Here is a 23,155-nt window from a genome sequence, read left to right as displayed (position 1 = left end):
TTACAGTGCTTCCTACTGAGCTGGTGCATAGCAGTACCCCAGCTGCTCCTAGAACATGCCCGGTGGTGCAGATTCCTATCTCCTGAACCGTCCGTAACAGTTCACGGCCATCAGTTGATAAGGAGGCCTTTATGATAGCATGTTTACAGTGCTTCCTACTGAGCTGGTGCATAGCAGTACTCCAGCTGCTACTAGAACATGCCCGGTGTTGCAGATTCCTATCTCCTGAACCGTCCGTAACAGTTCACGGCCATCAGTTGATAAGGAGGCCTTAATGATAGCATGTTTACAGTGCTTCCTACTGAGCTGGTGCATAGCAGTACCCCAGCTGCTCCTAGAACATGCACGGTGGTGCAGATTCCTATCTCCTGAACCGTCCCCAAATGTTCACGGCCATCAGTTGATAAGGAGGCCTTTATGATAGCATGTTTACAGTGCTTCCTACTGAGCTGGTGCATAGCAGTACTCCAGCTGCTACTAGAACATGCCCGGTGTTGCAGATTCCTATCTCCTGAACCGTCCTTAACAGTTCACAGTAATCAGTGGATAAAGAGGCCTTTATGATAGCATGTTTACAGTGCTTCCTACTGAGCTGGTCCATAGAAGTACCCAAGCTGCTCCTAGAACATGCCTGGTGTTGCAGATTCCTATCTCCTGAACCGTCTGTAACAGTTCACGGCCATCAGTTGATAAGGAGGCCTTTATGATAGCATGTTTACAGTGCTTCCTACTGAACTGGTGCATAGCAGTACTCCAGCTGCTACTAGAACATGCCCGGTGTTGCAGATTCCTATCTCCTGAACCGTCCTTAACAGTTCACAGTAATCAGTGGATAAAGAGGCCTTTATGATAGCATGTTTACAGTGCTTCCTACTGAGCTGGTGCATAGCAGTACTCCAGCTGCTACTAGAACATGCCCGGTGTTGCAGATTCCTATCTCCTGAACCGTCCGTAACAGTTCACGGCCATCAGTTGATAAGGAGGCCTTAATGATAGCATGTTTACAGTGCTTCCTACTGAGCTGGTGCATAGCAGTACCCCAGCTGCTCCTAGAACATGCACGGTGGTGCAGATTCCTATCTCCTGAACCGTCCCCAAATGTTCACGGCCATCAGTTGATAAGGAGGCCTTTATGATAGCATGTTTACAGTGCTTCCTACTGAGCTGGTGCATAGCAGTACTCCAGCTGCTACTAGAACATGCCCGGTGTTGCAGATTCCTATCTCCTGAACCGTCCTTAACAGTTCACAGTAATCAGTGGATAAAGAGGCCTTTATGATAGCATGTTTACAGTGCTTCCTACTGAGCTGGTCCATAGAAGTACCCCAGCTGCTCCTAGAACATGCCTGGTGTTGCAGATTCCTATCTCCTGAACCGTCCTTAACAGTTCCCGGCCATCAGTTGATAAGGAGGCCTTTATGATAGCATGTTTACAGTGCTTCCTACTGAACTGTTGCATAGCAGTACCCCAGCTGCTCCTAGAACATGCCCGGTGTTGCAGATTCCTATCTCCTGAACCGTCCGTAACAGTTCACGGCCATCAGTTGATAAGGAGGCCTTTATGATAGCATGTTTACAGTGCTTCCTACTGAGCTGGTGCATAGCAGTACCCCAGCTGCTCCTAGAACATGCCCGGTGGTGCAGATTCCTATCTCCTGAACCGTCCGTAACAGTTCACGGCCATCAGTTGATAAGGAGGCCTTTACGATAGCATGTTTACAGTGCTTCCTACTGAGCTGGTGCATAGCAGTACCCCAGCTGCTCCTAGAACATGCCCGGTGGTGCAGATTCCTTTCTCCTGAACCGTCCGTAACAGTTCACGGCCATCAGTTGATAAGGAGGCCTTTATGATAGCATGTTTACAGTGCTTCCTACTGAGCTGGTGCATAGCAGTACTCCAGCTGCTACTAGAACATGCCCGGTGTTGCAGATTCCCATCTCCTGAACCGTCCTTAACAGTTCACAGTAATCAGTGGATAAGGAGGCCTTTATGATAGCATGTTTACAGTGCTTCCTACTGAGCTGGTGCATAGCAGTACCCCAGCTGCTCCTAGAACATGCCCAGTGTTGCAGATTCCTATCTCCTGAACCGTCCGTAACAGTTCACGGCCATCAGTTGATAAGGAGGCCTTTATGATAGCATGTTTACAGTGCTTCCTACTAAACTGTTGCATAGCAGTACCCCAGCTGCTCCTAGAACATGCCCGGTGTTGCAGATTCCTATCTCCTGAACCGTCCGTAACAGTTCACAGCCATCAGTTGATAAGGAAGCCTTTATGATAGCATGTTTACAGTGCTTCCTACTGAGCTGGTGCATAGCAGTACTCCAGCTGCTCCTAGAACATGCCCGGTGGTGCAGATTCCTATCTCCTGAACCGTCCCCAAATGTTCACGCCCATCAGTTGATAAGGAGGCCTTTATGATAGCAAGTTTACAGTGCTTCCTATTGAGCTGGTGCATAGCAGTACTCCAGCTGCTACTAGAACATGCCCGGTGTTGCAGATTCCTATCTCCTGAACCGTCCTTAACAGTTCACAGTAATCAGTGGATAAGGAGGCCTTAATGATAGCATGTTTACAGTGCTTCCTACTGAGCTGGTGCATAGCAGTACCCCAGCTGCTCCTAGAACATGCCCGGTGTTGCAGATTCCTATCTCCTGAACCGTCCGTAACAGTTCACGGCCATCAGTTGATAAGGAGGCCTTTACGATAGCATGTTTACAGTGCTTCCTACTGAACTGTTGCATAGCAGTACCCCAGCTGCTCCTAGAACATGCCCGGTGTTGCAGATTCCTATCTCCTGAACCGTCCGTAACAGTTCACGGCCATCAGTTGATAAGGAGGCCTTAATGATAGCATGTTTACAGTGCTTCCTACTGAGCTGGTGCATAGCAGTACCCCAGCTGCTCCTAGAACATGCCCGGTGGTGCAGATTCCTATCTCCTGAACCGTCCCCAAATGTTCACGGCCATCAGTTGATAAGGAGGCCTTTATGATAGCAAGTTTACAGTGCTTCCTACTGAGCTGGTGCATAGCAGTACTCCAGCTGCTACTAGAACATGCCCGGTGTTGCAGATTCCTATCTCCTGAACCGTCCTTAACAGTTCACAGTAATCAGTGGATAAGGAGGCCTTTATGATAGCATGTTTACAGTGCTTCCTACTGAGCTGGTGCATAGCAGTACCCCAGCTGCTCCTAGAACATGCCCGGTGTTGCAGATTCCTATCTCCTGAACCGTCCGTAACAGTTCACGGCCATCAGTTGATAAGGAGGCCTTTACGATAGCATGTTTACAGTGCTTCCTACTGAACTGTTGCATAGCAGTACCCCAGCTGCTCCTAGAACATGCCCGGTGTTGCAGATTCCTATCTCCTGAACCGTCCATAACAGTTCACAGCCATCAGTTGATAAGGAGGCCTTTATGATAGCATGTTTACAGTGCTTCCTACTGAGCTGGTGCATAGCAGTACCCCAGCTGCTCCCAGAACATGCCCGGTGGTGCAGATTCCTATCTCCTGAACCGTCCGTAACAGTTCACGGCCATCAGTTGATAAGGAGGCCTTTACGATAGCATGTTTACAGTGCTTCCTACTGAGCTGGTGCATAGCAGTACCCCAGCTGCTCCTAGAACATGCCCGGTGGTGCAGATTCCTATCTCCTGAACCGTCCGTAACAGTTCACGGCCATCAGTTGATAAGGAGGCCTTTATGATAGCATGTTTACAGTGCTTCCTACTGAGCTGGTGCATAGCAGTAGCCCAGCTGCTCCTAGAACATGCCCGGTGGTGCAGATTCCTATCTCCTGAACCGTCCGTAACAGTTCACGGCCATCAGTTGATAAGGAGGCCTTTATGATAGCATGTTTACAGTGCCTCCTACTAAGCTGGTGCATAGCAGTAGCCCAGCTGCTCCTAGAACATGCCCGGTGGTGCAGATTCCTATCTCCCGAACCGTCCGTAACCGTTCAGGGCCATCAGTTGATAAGGACGCCTTTATGATAGCATGTTTATTTAGTGCACTGTTGAAGTTTAGTTCAAGGGAGTTGTCAACTATCGGCATGTTACCATTCACGCTTGTTTCCAGCACATTAAAAACTATGTTTTTTCGTAACCTTAGCAGATTCTACATGTATTCTTCGTATGAATAATTGGAGAAACCTTGCATCAGGTGGCATATGATACCAAGCGGCTCATGATGGCTTTGTCAGTGTCATAAGAAGTCGCTGCTTTTACTGCACTGCCAAAATCCAACTTTGGCACTCCACTGGACGTTTTTATTTCCTTACATGACTGCAAACAATGGCGTATTAACTGCGGGCAGAATTAGCCCGTGTTAAATGTTCCAAACGGAATGAATGGGACTAACACCTCATTGTCACCACTCGTAATCTGTCATATTTACCACAAAAATGAGTTGCAGTAACAGAAAATGAGTTTGACGGTGTATCTATCCAGTGGGAATGGTGCCAAATGAGGTCCCATATATTGCAGGGTAGGCGTGTCTGGCCATATATTCTAAGTAATAATGATGATTCTGCGTCCAAGGGTTATTGCAGGTCACTCTGGGGTACCTCTATCTGGTCACGGAACTCCACAATTACTTGGACAATGTCCCTATAACGTGTGGTAGGGGAACCTTATCCCATACATAAACTACAGCTGGCGGTATTTTATGCTATATCATTTCAGGTTCGTTTTATTTGAGATGAAAGAGTAATTCCATAATATGTACATTTCACATCAGGAGTATAGACATAGTATCAAAAAATACATATATATATAAAAGGTAGTACGTCAAGATACAATGAGAAATATAGATGCCGAGCACTACAGAGTTGCCTAAGTACACTTTTAATTCAATCTCTTCATTAGACAAATTCATACTCCCATTTCCCTATCATTCTGTAGGATGCTGGTATGAAACTTCATCCTGATTCCCTCCCATGTACATTTATTACATTTATTAAAGTGCTACATGCCTCCAAGGTCACTTCAGGGTGCTGATGCCAGTGAACTTTAATCTAGTGAATCGGGAAACTGGAGGAAGCCAAATTTAAAGAGCTTAGTGTATTTACAGGATCCTTCCTCAATGACTTGGCTCAAAACCCTCACATTCAATGGCAGCCAATCCTGAAGCCCAATGTTTCTGATTCCTAGATACCATGCTTAGTCATTTGCATTAAATTGATATGCAAATTTGGAATTTGGTTTCAGATTGCAATGTAGGGAAATGCTGTATCGCGTACTTATCCATGTACCCTTCTTCTACTTCTGATGTGCATATAGACAAGAATAATGGGATCCTCCTTCTCTGTCAAAGCACCCACAATTTGAACTCTATCACTTTTAGCATCTGCTGCATAGAGGATCACTTTGCCTTCCGGAAGGCCCTCACTTCCCTTCTGCATCAGGACTGACCAAATCTGCCTCTGGGGTGAACTTTCACCCCAGGCAGGTAGGTGGGGGCATCGACGAGTCACATGAGTGGACATCAGGACAGTGCAGAGCACACAGAAAGAATTCCTGTAGACCTGTGGGTTAGTACCTGCACGCCGTCATCAAAACTAGGAATCAGCCATGACTCACGGGTGCGTATCGCACTCCATCTCAATGGAAGATGGCCATGTTCCCCCAAGGCACGTCTACCCACCCACACACATCTGCAATCATCCACTACTTGAACCCACTTTGTACACTATATTTACAAAGCCCCTTTTCGACATACTTGATAAACTGGGTGTCTCATACACCAAATACGCTGACGACACCCAGATCCTTATCCCCATACAGGGAGAATATGACAAAGATGTCAAACTCATCAATAAAATCTATCAAATCATACAAACCTGGATGGCCACACACGGTCTATGTCTTAATGGTGAAAAGACTGAACTCCTCATCATAGGATCCACTAATAGACTGAGCAAACTCCCCACACACTACAACTCCATCACCATCGATGGTATCAATATTAAAGTCAGCAAGGAAGTAAAAACCCTAGGTTTTTATCTTGACTCAGCACTTAACCCCAATAGACAAGTTAAGGCCACAGCTTCCGCAACCAGTTACACATGCAAACTGTTATATGCTTGAAACCATTTCTGACCACCGACGGCTGTATCACCATAGCACAGGCTTTAATCATGTCTAAACTGGATTACTGCAACACACTCTACTTGGGCACTAGTAATCACAACTCTAACAAACTCCAGACCCTTCAAAATAATGCTATAAGTACTGCCCTAGACATCCCTAAAGGCCAGCACATCTCGGAGGATAGACGCTATATCAAATGGTTAGCGATCAAAGATAAAATCAAGTATAAAACAACAAGGCTTCCACCTACTTGACAGAGAGATTCACCAAATATACATCAGAGCGTCCTATCAGAAAGGCACAGATTAGCAGCATCAGAATCCCCAACTTCAAACTTAAAAAAACCGGAGGCTTGAGTTTCCCGGTGCTGGCAGCTCAACTCTGGAACTCCTTACCTGACACATTAAGAGTACTACCATCACTCCCCGCCTTCAAGACTAATGTCAAACAATGGCTACACGCAAATGACCACTGACGACCTCAACTTATATTGTATATATGTATAGCCTGTACTTCTTCCTGACCTCTACTGCATTGTATATATATCTCTTCCTTTTTATATCCATCCACCTATGTATCCTATGTATACTGTCCATTCCGTACTGCTATCTTTCTATGCACATGTAACTATATATGCAACTATGTAAACCGCCAAGCGCCCAGATGCCTAGCGGCCCGGTGCACTCTATAAATAAATAAATAAACAAACAAACAAACAAACATCACTGCTGCCTCTAGAATGCAGCAAAGTCCCATGAGAGAAATGCAGTCTATCTGGCACATAGTCAGTCTCCTTAACTCACATTCTCTCCCGACAGCACATCACAGGGTATCAGGTAAAAATATTCCCATATATATATGATCGCCATGTATAATGTCGCCGGGAAAAGGTTATATTCCTATATATATATGATTGCCATGTATAATGTCGCCGGGAAAAGGTTGTGGCGACATTATATAGGTGATCATATATTTAGGGACAGGGGGAGCGGGGGTGTCCCCCGTATCCCTCGAAAGAAAAAAAAGGGTTTGGGGGTTGCAGGGTTGTCCCCCGCTCCATGTAATAATGCCCCCTCAAAAAATGGCTATTTTTCGGTGGTTTTTTTGCATGGCGATATTTTTGAGGGGACATTATTACATGGAACCCATCACAGCACCCATCTACAAGCCAGTTCTCCATGGGTCACTTAAGGGACTGAGACACTACCTACCTTCATACTGGCACAAATGCACGCACGCATTCTAAAAGCCTCTTACCAATTTCTCCTACCTTGGAATTCGGTCCTCCAAAGGCGTTCACTGACAGCACTTTGAGGCCATACCAACGGCACTGGCCGCTATACAAATGTCATATAACATAACATAACATTAAACAGACAGAGCCCGATTTAAAGGTAGATTTTCCTATTTTCGTGAGCCAGCTGTTCACGTAAGTAGGAAAAAATGGCGTATTTCGTATTTGCTGCTATACTCGATGGGAGTACTTCGTGCATGCACATTGCTCCTAATACACAGTCTATACTCGATGGGAGTACTTCGTGCATGCACATTGCTCCTAATACACAGTCTATACTCGATGGGAGTACTTGGTGCATGCACATGCACATTGCTCCTAATACACAGTCTGTATTTAGAGGCACGCCCGGGGCCATGCTGGGCCCATTTCTATTCGCGTAGGAAAGCTGCCAGGTAGGCACATGACAAGGGCAGCCATCCTTTGCAGCCGGTGTGACCGGGCACAGACCCCCTGCCTGTGGTGAAGGGCCCTGAATAATCACTCACTGCAAGTGTGTTTCTTTTTTTAGTTTACATGTACATCCCTAAAATAGTGCTGGAACTGCAACAGTCATTTCAGGAGGCCATTCGCCTGAGCCATCTCAAAGCATGCACATGGGGCCCTGCTAATCCCAGCAGGCAGCCAACCTTCCACCCACCTTAAGTGTGGGGGCCAGGGCCCATCGAAGTGCCGGGTGTACATCTGAACATGCGATATGGATACAGGGTCGGGCTGCAAAGCAATTGCATTTGCAAACCAGTGCTCCTACTTCAAGCATCACCCCTCTCTACAAATCTGCAGTCTGCTCATCACATCCTGTGGCCAGCAGGTTCAGTGACTCTGGTCCACGGTCTTAGATGTAATCCTTGACGACACTTTGTAATACAGTGATGCCTTTATCCATACTGGAAAGCATTGCAGAGGAAGTGGGCGGCACACAGAAACGATTTACCGGGTTCTACTTGAAATGGGCAACCGTGCACACAAAAAGGGAGCAAGAAGAAAGCACTGCTAATTACAAAAGTTGCTTTACAAAAGATAATTCAAAGCAATAATTTAGCAAACATAATCAAGTAGCACAGATGGGGATTTTGATGAATAGTTTGCAACCTGCAATTAGCAGCTCTTGCAGTTACATGTCATTAACCCCCGGAGCACAAAAATTATTTTCTCATTATTAGCTGAAAAGGTAAAATTAAGCTGACTAGACAGTAAAGGAACAAACTACAATTAATTGGCTTCATTTATTACAGTCATTATTTTAAACATATTTCTGCTCTGATACAAAGATGAAAACAACTTAATTAGAGGTTTTTTGTTATGCTAATGAAAATATTAAACTTTCTAAGCCCCTCTATAGTGTCCACTGAATATTAAAAAAAGAAGATTTTGTTACCTTCAATGGTGATGCTTTTCTATCATGATGAACTTATTTCTTTGGGTTTTTTCTTTGGGTTTTTGGTGAATTCTCTTAATTATAACTCAGGCAAAAAAAGAATATTATTTTCCAAAGAGCAAGGATTGTGTTTGCATGAATCATTTCTTTCATTAATCTCGGCTACATCCGTTTGTTTACTCTAGACATATGTAGCAGACATGGACTGTAGGGAACGTACACAGTGGATATGCATCATGAGCCCGATCGAAACCAGAATCGCATAATGCAGGCAGATGGCTGTTATGCTCGAGAGCGCAATATCAACTTTCAGATGGACAATAATATAACCTTATGGACCGGGGGAGGGGTCATTATCACGTGATGAGCCCTCTGAAGTCTGTAAGGCTATCAGCACACAGTGGTAGTCGAGGTACAGAGCAATACATGTTTTGGAGTTGTAGGGGTGAAATAAAAAAGTGGCGTTAAATGGATAAACTAAGTTAGTAAATTGTATTTGATTTGATTTTGTAGCAGTTACTTATTAAGGTTGTCTTCATAAGTTAAGTATTTTAATTGTAAATGTGGTTAGACTGGAGTGGATGTAACATGAACATGCATTAGCCATCACATAAAAGTAAATAGTTTATAAGAAAGTGAAAGCATATGCCCATGTTTTAGCTTTCTCTCTGGTCTGTTAAAAAGGATGTTGCCATGAATAAACAGGTCCTTCCTTAAAGTGTCTTGGTGAAAGAAACCTTGCCTGGAAATTGCATTATGGTTTCCCTGTCAGCTTTTGGAATTAGAATGTTCATAATGCAGTCAAAGCCAGTAGTTATTGAGTGCGCTCGGAACATTGTGATTGGTTGAGAGGAGGTCAATAACGATCTCCATGTGCTAATATCATATATGCACTCCAACCTACCGACTACATTGAGTATATTATACACCATTCATTTTTCCATTACGAAATGATCTGAAATTAGGAAACAGCTAAACACATATTTTGGTACAAAATGTACGAGCAGGCTACCTCTTCCTTTTTGCCTAATCTCTTTGGAAACAATTGAAAAAAGGTGTAGGAATGTCTTAAAACATGCTCTTTATTTTTCTATTAAAAATTCAAAGATATTTTTAAAGTGTATTTAATGTCATATAATTTCTGCAATACAATAAAATTATGAACAATAGAACAGTGATACAACATCAGTTGTATATGAGCGATGCGTAATTCATAGAAACACTACCCTTGGTTTCAGTAGCCCAGATGGAACCCAGACATAAGATATTTCAGCAGTCATAATGCGTCCATGCATGGAAAGAGGCCATTGTTAAAAAGCGTCTCAGCTCCTTCCTCCCAATTTATGTGAGAGTATACCTCGCCCTTCATCTTATCTAGAGTAGTGGGAGTAGAATGCTATCTGCATCCATCGATTGCTCTACATTCGCCAATCCCATATCTATAGCTCCAACTCCTTGTCAAGACCCTCCTCCTCATGTTCTGCCTCTGGTCTTACATTTTCCACTGCTCCATGCCCAAAATTAGATCCATTGCCTACATCTCCTGTGTTGGTAAACTACTGTAATGTGTATTACAATCTGCAGAGCCGTAACCTTTAATTCTTCGCTTTGCCAACAAGGCTTCCTCTACAGTAGCCCACTTAATTCTGTCCATCGCCATTTCTCAAAGCCAGGGAGGAAAGTCTTGATACGATGCTGGGCAATCAGTCTCTTTTGGTGCCTTGAAACACCATTTGTTGTGCAGGTGCCTTATAAATACTTAATAAATAAATGATTCAACAATAGTGCATGTGAGATAAGTCTCCTACTCATTTTACCTGGTGGCCCGAACAACAGGCTATAGCAGAGAAAGACATTGGGCCTCATTACGAGCTTGTCGGTCCGGATACAACGGTACCGGTACTGTTGTATCCGGCCCGGCAAACTCCGAGTTGTGCTCGCAGTTGCCTTTCATTCCGCCAGGCCTGCCCTGGCGGAATGAAAGGCACCTGCGAGCACAGCTTGCCTGTAGCACCAACACGGTAATGAACTGTGCCGGTGCTACAGGCATCCCCATTCCTAAGGGGCTCAAATGGGAATGGTGATCACCCGATTCCGGCACGCACAAAAGGCAATTACCGGGTCTGGCGGGGCCGGAATACCCCAGTAATTGCCCATTCGCGGGTGCCGGACTTTCTTGCAACTTTGGAGGTAGCCTTGCCAGTTTTTCCGGCAAGGCTACCTCCAACCTTGTAATGAGACCCATTGACTGTCAGAGTCCTGCAAAGCTGGAAACAGGTCAAGAGGGAAAGCAGTGAGAGGGGAAAGACGTGTAGACCGGCTATTGCTGCAATGCAGATGGAGGACACAAACCACATAAACCGAAGTGGCGTCACAGAGAACCCAGAGCTGTTGGAGAATCAGGCCAGAAGTGCTTCTCGAAGGCAGACAAGGAGCCGGTGAGGAGAAACTGGACTACACCAAGTCAGGGAACAGTCCAAGAGTCATAGATGGTGTTCTGCACAAAGGCCATGCAGTTCTGTTCTGTTAATATGCTTCTAGAGTGTGCCAAATAACCACAGTAGTAGTTTCAGAGCACCTAAGCTTGTCCGTGGAGTGGCGTGCTGTGCCCCAGCAGGGGTATTCCCCCCCTGAATCTGCTGGAAGAAAGAAAAGGAGAGAGGGAAGATAAGAGGATGGGAACGTGGAAGAGAGATGCTACAAAGTTAGGGAGGGAAGGATGCAGTGGGTTATGAATGTGATAGCATGGTTGTATGCTAGTTCTATGTGGTGGACCATAGTTCTGCAAAATGGAGGAGGCGGATATGTCCTAAAGTGTGTTAGTATTTGAGCTGTGTTTCCAAGACAGATTTCGAGAACCTTAAGTAAGTACACAATATAATGTTGGATGCATGAGGGGCTCGAGATTGTGCTCGGACAATCCTGGAAGTTTGGTGGCTTATTTGCCTGGTTATCTCTATATGTTGTACCCCAGGTCTGACTCCAGAATGGTAATTCTGTGACAGTCAAGCATGATCCAAGAATGAGGCAGTCAAGCATAGACTGTGTTAAAGGTGAATGTTCTTGGTAACAGAAGGTAAGGGAAACAAGTAGCTAAACTGGTATTGTTACATTGTTTGTTTGTTTGTTTGTTTATTTTTAATGCACACCTAGACCCGGAGGTAGGAGGGCGCAGTAGGAAGAAGCAAAGCTTACAAGTTACAGATTATACACATTACAAAATAGGGCACATCAATACAGATAAGTTTACAATCAACGTTGGTATTGTGATAATGTTGCTTGGCATTGTAGCAGTACTACAGTACAGGTTCACACTATGCAGGAATTATACAAACTATTCAGGAAATATACAATCTATACAGGAAATATACAATCGAATCTTTGACTAGAAGTCTAAAACAGTGTTGGTATTAGTGTGGAAGAAGGAGTCAAGGGATCATTGACATTGAAACGGCTAACTTTGATGGCAAAACATGTATTAAGAATTTATTTTGTTTGATGTTATGCTAGACGTTATTTCAGTTCCCGGGGAGACAGGATGGTGTCATACTTTGCAGTAGGCTATCAGAGTATAATAATACATAGCTATTTATATTGAACAAATAGGCAAATCACCAAACATTTCGAAAAAAATGCTTGTCTGGTCTTTTTGTTCGACTTTTGGCCGCACTAAAGTGACATATATGCAAAAAAGCCGAACAAATAGACCATACGAACTTTGCAGAACATCTGCATGTCTTAAATAAGGCATTATTTGCTTTTTTGCGATTTCACGCATTGATACTAAACATCCACCTTCTAATTTTCCTTATAAATATACCACTATTGTCGCTCACACTTTACGATCCTCGTTTCTAAGTTATCTAATTATTGCAACAGTCACTCTATCATTTAACTTTGGATTGCAATTTGAAACTAAACATTCACATTGGGTTTTCCTCATGAATAAAGTACTTTTTTGTTTCATCATGCGTTCGTTCGAGCGTACCTTGTGATTGTTTTATTCTACATAACATTAATTTAATAACATTTTTTTTCCGTTTGCTTACACACTGAAATTAAACATAAGTAAAGCACGATCCTCTTTTGCAGGCCTTTTTTCACGTAATTTACGTTCATGTTTTCTATATTGTTGGGAATTTTTGGATACCGCTATAACTTTCATTTCTGTGCAATCCACCTGGCTAATGCATTAACATACACACGTTTCCACTTCCGTCACGTTTGCTGACCTTACCTGTTGTTCAGAATTCATTTTTATTCCTTGATTATATCATTTTGCAACCTTATTCACTGTCAATTAATGATTAAAGCGTTATATTTTAAACTATACAAATATCAAATTGCACAAGCATTCTATTAATTCAACAGTCTTTTTGTTCCTCTAGGGTTTCCTATTTTGTGGAGACCAGTCCTCGCGCGATTCCTCTCGAGATTTTGGACTTCAATACCATTGTAAGCACAGCAGCAATGTAAGTTGCTGCATTTCTTCTCATTGTTCATTTATTGAAACGTTATCAGAACGTCCAAGGGACCAACATCGATAGTGTAAGGTGTGCATATACATAAACGTGTTTTCGACTTTTTGGGCGTTATGAGGAATTTCACTTTGTTTATTTCTGCCGGGCTCATTTTGCACTCAGCTATTTCATGTAGATCCGAAAACTGGAGCCTGAGCTCCATATGCCAATGCAGGCTGTGTTCATTAGACTGTGCGAAAGGTGGAGATGGATGGGTCACAAGCAGGACTAGGGAGGGAAGGACTATGTGTCTGTCCTTCTGTATGTAGTGACTGTCTGGCATCCTTCTGTGATGTTATGTCACTACGCTTTGAATGGTACCATACTGACACGATATGCTTTGTTTGTATACCTCTTTATGACACAGGAAGGCCACCTCATAGGACTGAGGGGCAGGGAGTGAATCTTTCTCGTTGCAAACCAACAACATGAACAACAGATCAGCACTGAGGAGCCCTCAGCCAGCCAAAGTGGAGACAACAGGCGTGAATCAGAAGTGAATGTGCCCAAAAATGGACTCACAGGCAGGAGAAATAGGAAAGCTGTGCAGCTTGTACAACCAGTAGCCCCTTTTGGCAGGGGTTGTATGTCAGAAATGCAGATTTACCATGTTCACATCTCCCTGAAAAATTAGCAAAACGCCCCCCCCCCCCATAATTTATATTATGTTGCAAAGTTTATATACTGCACCCAATTGCCACCACGGCAGTTTCAGAGCACCTAGGCTTGTCCTTTCTTGCACATTTTTAAGGGCACTGAGCACTGCCTCTGGCTCAGCAGCAGTCCGGGTGTTCAGCCTTCCACAAGGCTTGAGTGTCATTGTGAGCTTGGGCATGTTGAAGCCATAGCCAACAAAAACAGGTAGGCAAAGCCCTCCTTCTTACTCGCTTAGACGCTCAATGAACAGGATCTATAGATCTACAGATAGCAAAGCTGGCAGGAATTAAGGACTCCTTTAAATGATTGCTGGTTGTGAACGGCAGCTCCTCTTAGAGCAAAGCCTGGCTTCCTCTAAGTTCTTGAGGCCTGTTAGGAACTTCATAGGGGTTGTTGTAGTGTTCTGTGAGATGGTACATCTCTTAGGCCGAGGCTGGGCTCTTCTAGGAACTAATCTGTATAATCTAGCCTATTATATCCGTCTCAGCCCGGGCCACAGTTATATATCCTGTTAAAAGGGGGCAGAATGTGACGGCTTACCAGATTTCATTTGTAGGTCTACTTCGGGCGTTTTAGCCATTTTCATAAACTGGGTGCCACTCGTGTTATTTATTTATTTATTTGGGTGGTTTGGGCATGCTACCAGCCATCCTATGGCTACTTCAAAGCACTTGAACATTTGACATTAATGTGAAACATTGCATAACATCACCTAAGAACACCTGAATATCATGACCTAGTTAGCCAATTTAACAAAAAAATAGCATCATGTTTCAGAAATTACCAACAAAGGGTGAATATATACATACACAAGTAAAATAAAAAACAAGCAAAACTCCTTAATAAACAAGAAATTCAACTTCTGGCAAAAGATGACAGAGAGGGAGAATTAAAAGTGGAAAAACACAACCAGAGTTGGGTTTAGATACAGTGAGGGAGGAAGTGGAAGTCCAGACACAGGTGTGTGTGTTTGGGTGCGCGGGGGCGGGGGGATGACACCCACCAAAAAGCAGAAGAAAGGTGTATATCCAAAACATCGATTGAAGTTAACATGCATTTATATTCAGAAACAAAGCACATGGATCCTAACAGACATGTTAACCCTGCAGCATAAAACATGATATGGAATAGCATAACATAACACAGTGTAGCATACCAAACTAAAGAGAGCATAGGGTAGATAGATGATATGGCATAGCATAACATAACACAGTGTAGCTTTCCAAACTAGAGATAGCATACGGTAGATAGCCTAGCTCAGCTACATAGTAACACATACAGTAGCTTTGGATAACAAACAAATAACAATGTAAACATCAAAACAGCACCGCAAAAACAAGGTTCTTAAGTCCAACAATCAATTAAAGTATTTAGCATAAAGTCTATGGGCATACAATTGTCTTGAAACCAATTGTCCTTTTGGAAATAGTGTTTTCAATTGGGAGACACACTAAGTGCATTAAAAGTCACATCCTCTAATTGTAATAGCTACCTATAACCAATTTAATTAAGCATACATTCCCCAAATTATAGACATGTGTGCCACAGTATTTCCTTTTTCCTGAGACAAAATGTGGAAATCTATCCAGCAATATCCTGGGGGTGTCAGCTGAAAGTGTTCGATGGAATGTCTATGAAGTGCATAGTTGTCTTAAATCAAGCATGACTGAAAACATTCACAGCCACATATATGAAGAGAAGCAAGGGTGTTGCTAGGTCTGGAAAAGATCAGGGGCTAAACTAATGTCGGGACTGGCGGGATTCGGGGCTAGCTATATCCTTTTGGTTGTAGCCCTTGAGCTTCTGTCTGGGGCTACAACCAAAAGACCCGGGGCTACAGCCTCCTTAGCCCCCCGCTAGCAACGCCTCTGAGAGTTTTTGTACAAGGTTAAAATCCATGAACTGTTCACAGAATTTACCATAGTGAAGTTGATTGCTGTCGGAATCCAGTGACAAATGGAAAAATGCAGTACAAAGAAGCTAACCTATGTTTGCTAGTAAAGCAAAGTTCAGATGTGATTACAAAGTGAGTCGTGGGAAGGAGGAGATCCAGACACAAGTGAAGAAGATTTCTAACCATCAACACGAGCAATAAAAGGGAATTAGTCTTGTGACAAGAGGCTTCAGACCAGCGACTATTTGAGAAGACATGAGACTGAATAAGTAACTGGAACAGTGGTTCCTTGTGTTGGGATGCAGGGGAAGGCAGCAAGGGCTGTTGGATGCCAAAGGAATAGTCTCTAAAGATCCATGCACCAGCAAAGCCTAGTGTGTCAATAAAACGTCTTAGCTTTTACTTCATGTTCAGTCCTTCTTTTATGTTTGTGAAAAGTAACATGTTACAAGTCAGCTGGGAGAACTTCCACTTGGTTGATAATGCAAGTGAAAATGAATCCATAATCGGATTTTGGCAGACCCACCGGATTCGCTGGCAGCCCAAAACAGTGCTCAAAGTTATTTACTAATTCCGTGGTGCAGGTTTGCAATAAGCAGGTCAATCAAAACCACTGAGATTTGGCAGGCTGAATTGCTGGAGCGGGGTGGTTCGGTAGCCCTATAGAAAGCGCTGCATTTAGTATGTTCTCTCGATTGGATTAAATTTGCACACAAACAATATTTCTTCACAACTAGTACTTTGCCTTGTCACATAAAAGATGCATGATCAGTTTTACTACGAGTCTGTGTCTGCTGGGGCCGCTGCGCCCGAAAGGTCTGACCCTGCCGATTGCAGCGGCTACGGTAGGCAGAGCTGTCACGGAAGCACTGGCACCATTAGCAACGGTGCCAGTGCCTCCGTCCCCCCACTCCCATGGGAATAGGGGCTTACAAAATCCAGTGCCTGACTTCCCACTCTGCCGAGACTTGTAATGTCCTGGTGGCACTGGGAAGTCAGGCGCCGGATTCAGTGTTACTGCGTTACCGCCAACCTCGTAATGAGGCCCATTGTTTTTATGCCATAGTTGTCTTGCCAGCCACAGTTTTCATTCACAAGGCCTTGCCATTGACTTTTTTAGCACATGGTTCAATTTTGTTTAGCATGGCATCTATAATGTTTTCTTTCTTAATCAGAAAATCAATTATTAAAAGTGGAAAGTTGAAAACTGTTGTTTCTTATTTGGTAGAAAACAGAAAGAAAACGTAAACTATACTTCATTTATGTTATTCAGTAGTTTGGGTGGCATTAAAGACATTTAGCGCTGCAGAACCATTTTTACAAATGTTTGATGCACATATACTAAGGATGGGTATATCAGACATGCTCCTTAGATGAAATGTAATTTCATACCGCAGATCCTGAGGATGGCTGGGAATTAATTAAGCCCATATCACCAAAACATTTCCGTCAAGGCTTAGCAACCTTTTTCTTCTGTCATCAGTTAAGAGACAAAGATATAAACAGTTAACAATTCAGGTGGGAACGATAATGTTCTGATTTCTGTCAATTTATTTAATTGATATAGTTGAATTACTAAACTGAAAGACATGTTGTTATATCAAATGTTTGTTAACTGTTGTAGAATGATTGCTAATTGTTATTTGGATATGATCGTGTATGAGTGTATGCAGTCTTTTTAGACAACATAGGTATTCCATTTAAGCAGGATTGTATGCCACAGTAGTTTTTCTGTATCTGATAACTTGGCATACATGAGTTAGTTTCACTCTTTAATGTGTGATGGTATGAACACCATGTAATATCAGTGAATGTATACATAGCTTTTGACAAATACACATAAAGGATACTAGCAACACTACAAAACAACAAAGTGTAAAGTCTACAAGTGATGGCATCAGCCATCTACAAGTGTTGGGAATGCCAGCATTAAGGTACAAACATTCAGTGCAAATAACTATTACCTAAAACAGGCTCCATCCCATTACCAATGAAACCTTAACACAAGCTACACCACTACTTCACAACACTCACTTTAAACATAAGGTAGCATACATAAATGCTGCTATGAAAGTGAGTCTTTTGAGGATGTACTGTAGTGCTCGATAAGATTGAATTTCTATTGGGATGGACTTTGTATTAAGGAAATAGTTGATTTGGACTGAGTGTTTGTACCTTAATGTTGGTATTCTCACTCAGCTTTTGTAGATCTGACATTTTGTTGTTTTTCATACTTTGCCTTTTCATTTCTAGTAGTTGTGTGTATGCACGCGCGAGCACACATGCAGTAGTTATTTTCATTGTAATTGCTACATAAAATCAGAAATGCATTTGTTCCTAGGAAATCACAAATTCTAGACCCAATCAGAAAACATTGCATGATATGATATTTTATTTATATCGTGCCTATACAGAATTGTTTCAAGGCACGACGAGGTGAGGGAGGGGAACAAGAGTGACCAAGACAACGATCTTACTAGGCCCAGTGACATTGAGATTGTGCAAGTGCAGGTGAGAGCGAAGGGGAGAAGTGCCAGGGCATGGGGAGGAGAAACAAGTGAAAGACATAGGATCAAACATTTAAAAACAAACAAAATAGGGAGTGCGACCAGCAGGTGCCAGTGCAAGGGATAAGTGCAGAAAACTGGTAATAGATAAGTGCCAGCAAGGGGGGGTTGTAAGGTTGCAGATAAAGCCCCAAGTGCAGGGTTGCCAGAGGGCAGTGCAGGTGAAAATCTGGGTGGGCAGGAGCCTGGGCCCGTAGTACAGAAGGTAACCATTTAACCAGTGCAATACCAAGTAGGAGATCAGCAGGGTAGCGGACGAGAGAAGGCAGAAGCAAAGAGGAAAGTCTTGAGCTGCTTCCGGAACCGGAGATGGTTCTGCTCAAGTTTCAGAGAGGCAGGGAGGCTGTTCCAGAGGGAGGCGCCAGCCGAAGAGAGAGATCTGCCCCATCTCGTTGCTTGGAAAAATGCCTTACCCTCAAGGAGTTGGTGGTGGAGGAGCGTAGTGCTCGAGTAGGAAGATACTTCAGAAAAGAAAGCTGAAGATATTTTAGTCCCAGGCCCCAGTAGGCCTTGTGGACAATGCAAAGGGTCTTGAACTTGATCCTTGCAGCCACTGGGAGCCAATGGAGAGATTTCAGTGCTGGAGAGATACGATCCCAGGGCTTGAGGCCAAGGACAAATCTCACAGTCCTGTTCTGGATGAGTTGCAGAGGTGGGAGAGTAGAGGCAGGAAGATTTAAAATGAGGCTGTAACAGTAGTCAAGCCTAGAGAAAACCAGAGCTCTAGATACAGTGAGCTTCTACGGGGAAGGAGAGGGAAGGAAGAAGACCCCTGAGGAGGTGCAGGTGGTAGTTCGACTTCCTCGAGACATCAGAGATGTGAGGAGAGATGAAAAGAAAGATGTCAAAGATAACCCTGAGGTTCCTAGCCTCAGAGGTGGGAGCAGGAGGAGGGCCAAGAGAGGCAGGCCAGAGAGTGGCAGGAAAGAGGGGTGTGGCTGTGCCAATGAGGAGGATCTCTGTCTTGCTTGCATTCAGGCAGAGATCATTGGCAGCAAACCACTCCTGGATTGCATTCAGACAATCCGGGATGAGAGAGGGAGACGAGGCGGCAGAGCGCAGCAATGCGGTGGGCGAGAGGTGCCAGGTATTGGTTGAACAGCCAGGTAGAAAGGTTAGACCCCTGGGGAACACCACAGGCGGAGAGAGAGATAGAGGAGAGGAAGGACCCAAGTTGGACCTGGGAAGGTCGGTCAGAGAGGAAGAAAGTCAGCCAGGCCAGAACCTGATCAGTGATGCCCAGGTTATCACGAAGCCAGTTGAGCAGGATGGCACGGTTGACCGTATCAAAGGAAGACGAGAGATCGAGTAGGATGAGGACAGAGGGGAGATTAGAATCAAGGTTAGAGAGCAGGTCTTCATGGATGTTCAAGAGAGCAGATTCCGTGCTTCTGGCAGCTCTGATGCCAGACTGATGCTCATGGAGACAACCAACAGATTCATTGGGAAGATTTAGCTGGGAGATGGCCAGCTTTTCCAGAACAGAAGTTTGCCCAGGAAGGGAGTATTAGAGATCGGGCGTTAGTTAGCTGGAAGGGAGAGGCCGGCTGAGAGTTTCTTGAGAAGAGGGTGCTCAAGAGGGTGCTTCATGGAGGAGGGGATGGTCCCAGAGGAGAAAGAGTGGTTGCAGAAGTCAGCCAGAGCTGGGGCGAGGGTGTCAATGTGGCCCTTTATGATTTTGGAAGAACAGGGAAGAACCTGTTTAGAGGAGGTTTTCATAAATCGGACTTGAAAACCTTGTTAGGGGAGAAGATAGGAAAGGCAGACAAGGGAGGGGGAGATGCCGCAGGGGGGGGGGGCAGAGGAAGGGGAGAGAGTGGAAGGAGAGGCAGGAGACGCTAAGAGGGTGGACAGGATGTCCTGGGTTTTAGAGATGAATTGAGAAGCCAGGGTGGTACAGAGGGCCTGGGAAGGAAGAGGAGAGGTAGAGACTGCGGCAGGATTGGCCAGCTCCTTGCAGATTTTAAAGAGATCAGCCGAGGAGTTAGATGCCGCAGAGACGCGGTCTTGGATGTGACCTCTTGTCTTGGTGAGGACCGAGACTCAGTATTGCCTTTGGAGCAGGCAGCAGGCCAGTTTGTCAGATGATTTACAAGATGCCAACCATTTCCTCTCAGCCACCCTACACTTGCGTTTGAGGGTGGCGCGGTCTGAGTCGTACCAAGAGTTGCACTTGGCTTTAGGCTTCATGTGGATCCTCATGGCAGGGGCAATTCCATTGATAGTGTCAGAGATAGCAGAGTGGGGCATAGAAAGGGCTGTATCAGGGTGTGAGTCAGCCAGAGTCCATGCAGCCTGCTCCATCTGCATGGACCAGGTTGAGGCATAGCCATTCACAGATCTGGGACTGTATAGTTCAAATCGTAGGCTGTACTTGGCTTAGCATGTACCTGTTGCATCAAGCAAAGCCAGGCTCTTTGGAGGCTACTTTTAAAACAAAACTTCCTTTGCATGCTCACACACAGTGCTGAGCAGTGGCGCAGCATGTTCATCAAACTACCTGCCAGCTTTCACCCTCGCTAATGCCGTCTGTGCGGTACACAGCATTGACAAGGGTGGTAGATAAGTGTTTCTTTGAAGGAAGCAGGGTATTAAATTGCATTCCCTGTATGTAACCCCCATGGAAAATCCCTTGAGTGTAGAAGTGTTGGTGGACCACCTCCTAGGTAAGAGCACTTGTACAGTGCTTCATTGCTGGTTCCCATGCTTTGATAATACACATTGAGGGCTTGGGCTCCCTTCATTTTGCATGGTGCACGTCGGTGGGTGCGCATCTTGTAGTACAGATGGAGCCTTGCCGTCCTGGCATACAAGTGTGTGCCCTCTGCAACACAAATGGCAGAATGTGTATAATTTGTGCCGAGGTGCATTATTTTATAATTGGTCGCTCCGGGATATTATACTTTAGAACAGTATGAGCTCTATGATGGTACCCATCCCTTCCTACAGATGGTTTATGCTCTATTTGAAGTCCATTGCGTCAGTATTTAGTCTTTTCAGAACTGGGATAGACTGCCAGTCCCCTGGATGCAATGCTTCCCTTTTCAAGGTTGGAACACTCTTCCAATTGCATTATAATCTGAATTGAAATGCATTTAAATGGGCTCAGACTAATGGGTTCAGAAAATGCCTCACTGTGACAATAGACCATGCCCTGCTCCAGAGACAGATAGGATTTAAAATGCATGCAGGCTGTGCAGAAACAGATTTATTGGTTACATTAACATCATCAATTTCAGTAAAGCTGAAGACAAAACTTTCTTCAATTGCATTTCATTCTCATAAAGATTACGTGTAACTCAGTGGTCTGACATATTAATGATCAGTTGATCAATTTACAGATGTCCTAATCAGTCTGCTCTCTTACATTTTTAACGATAATATTTTGCATGTTCTAGTGAATACTGCCTTCCATCTCTTGATTCATTTGTTTTACATCGGTTCATTGGTAGAATGTGGCATCCATGAGGTATCTGCCATGTCCTTATGAAAAGTGGGGGACATTCTTCCATTGTTGCGCTCCATTTACATCAGATATTTTCGTACTGGGTGATTCCACCAGTAGGAATGCGCTGTGATCCTAATAGGCTGGTGTAGTCATGCTGGAAGAGGACAGGTGGAAAGTGCATGTGTTCCAGCCCACGTGCTGCCAACTGTGAGCGTGTGCCAGTAAGCGGCTGCTGAAGGGACTGGCTCAGAATGCGCATTGTGCCGTGCTCCGGCAAGGCAGTGTCCCGATGATGAGGAAGGTGGGTATGAGTAGGAGGACTGCAGAGAGTGCAGGCCCTGGAAACTACTGGTGGCTCACATACCAGCTGGTATAAAAACCCAGAGCCCAGAGGGGAAAGGGCAAGGTGGTGGAGTTCCGACCGGTGTACCCACAATACCAGAAAGTGCTTCCGGTGTGTGTGGAGGGAACAAGGTAGTGGAGTTCCAACCGGTGTACCCACAATACCAGAAAGTGCTGCCGGTGTGTGTGGAGGGAACAAGGTAGTGGAGTTCCGACCGGTGTACCCACAATACCAGAAAGTGCTGCCTGTGTGTGTGGAGGGAACAAGGTAGTGGAGTTCCGACCGGTGTACCCACAATACCAGAAAGTGCTGCCGGTGTGTGTGGAGGGAACAAGGTAGTGGAGTTCCGACCGTTGTACCCACAATACCAGAAAGTGCTGCCAGTGTGGCTATGTCTGCCTATTCACAAAGAACCAATATTTTCTATCACAATTTTGTTCATCTTGTTAGGTTTGCCTTGTTGACTTCATCCTGGTTTCTTGTATGCGGATTGTGAGTTAATCCTTTAAATCTCCTTTGGTGGTACTCACGTGTCTCACTTATTGCATGGGGGAGAAGTTGCTAATCTGTGCTCAGCATGACTATTTGTAACCATGACAAATCTTTCCATTGGACCTTCGTGTGTCGTCTTATTAAGACACTTCATAAAGTTACTTATAATTTGCTTATGAATGCTCCTTATGTTTAGGAATAGGCGAGTTTAGGTCCCTACCTTGTTATTTAGTACATAGTCTGGCACTTATTCGGTCCGGTTCTTAGTTTGGAGCTTTCTATTTTTCCATATCTCTATTGTTGGTCTTGACTGTCTGGTATTCAGGGTGTGTAATCTTGTTGTATGGTACATTTTACATATCTGCTCCTTCCAGTGTCACTGCTTTGCAGGGTTGCAATTTGATGTTATGTTATTTTAATTACACTATTTTCACTCTGAAAAAGCTAAAAAGTGCTAGTATAGTCCAGC

General features: G+C 44.3%; 1 protein-coding gene across 2 annotated transcripts in view; it reads left to right on the top strand.

Moving 5' to 3' along the window:
- CUX2 (cut like homeobox 2) overlaps positions 1–23,155 on the top strand; it is a 1,287,506-nt gene that overhangs the window by 731,163 nt on the left and 533,188 nt on the right. The gene's annotated exons all lie outside the window — the stretch shown is intronic.

This window comes from Ambystoma mexicanum, chromosome 10 (genome assembly GCF_040938575.1).
Source record: "Ambystoma mexicanum isolate Mex_15411 chromosome 10, UKY_AmexF1_1, whole genome shotgun sequence".
In the NCBI taxonomy this organism is placed as follows: domain Eukaryota; kingdom Metazoa; phylum Chordata; class Amphibia; order Caudata; family Ambystomatidae; genus Ambystoma; species Ambystoma mexicanum.
This window is presented reverse-complemented; position numbering and strand designations above follow the sequence as displayed.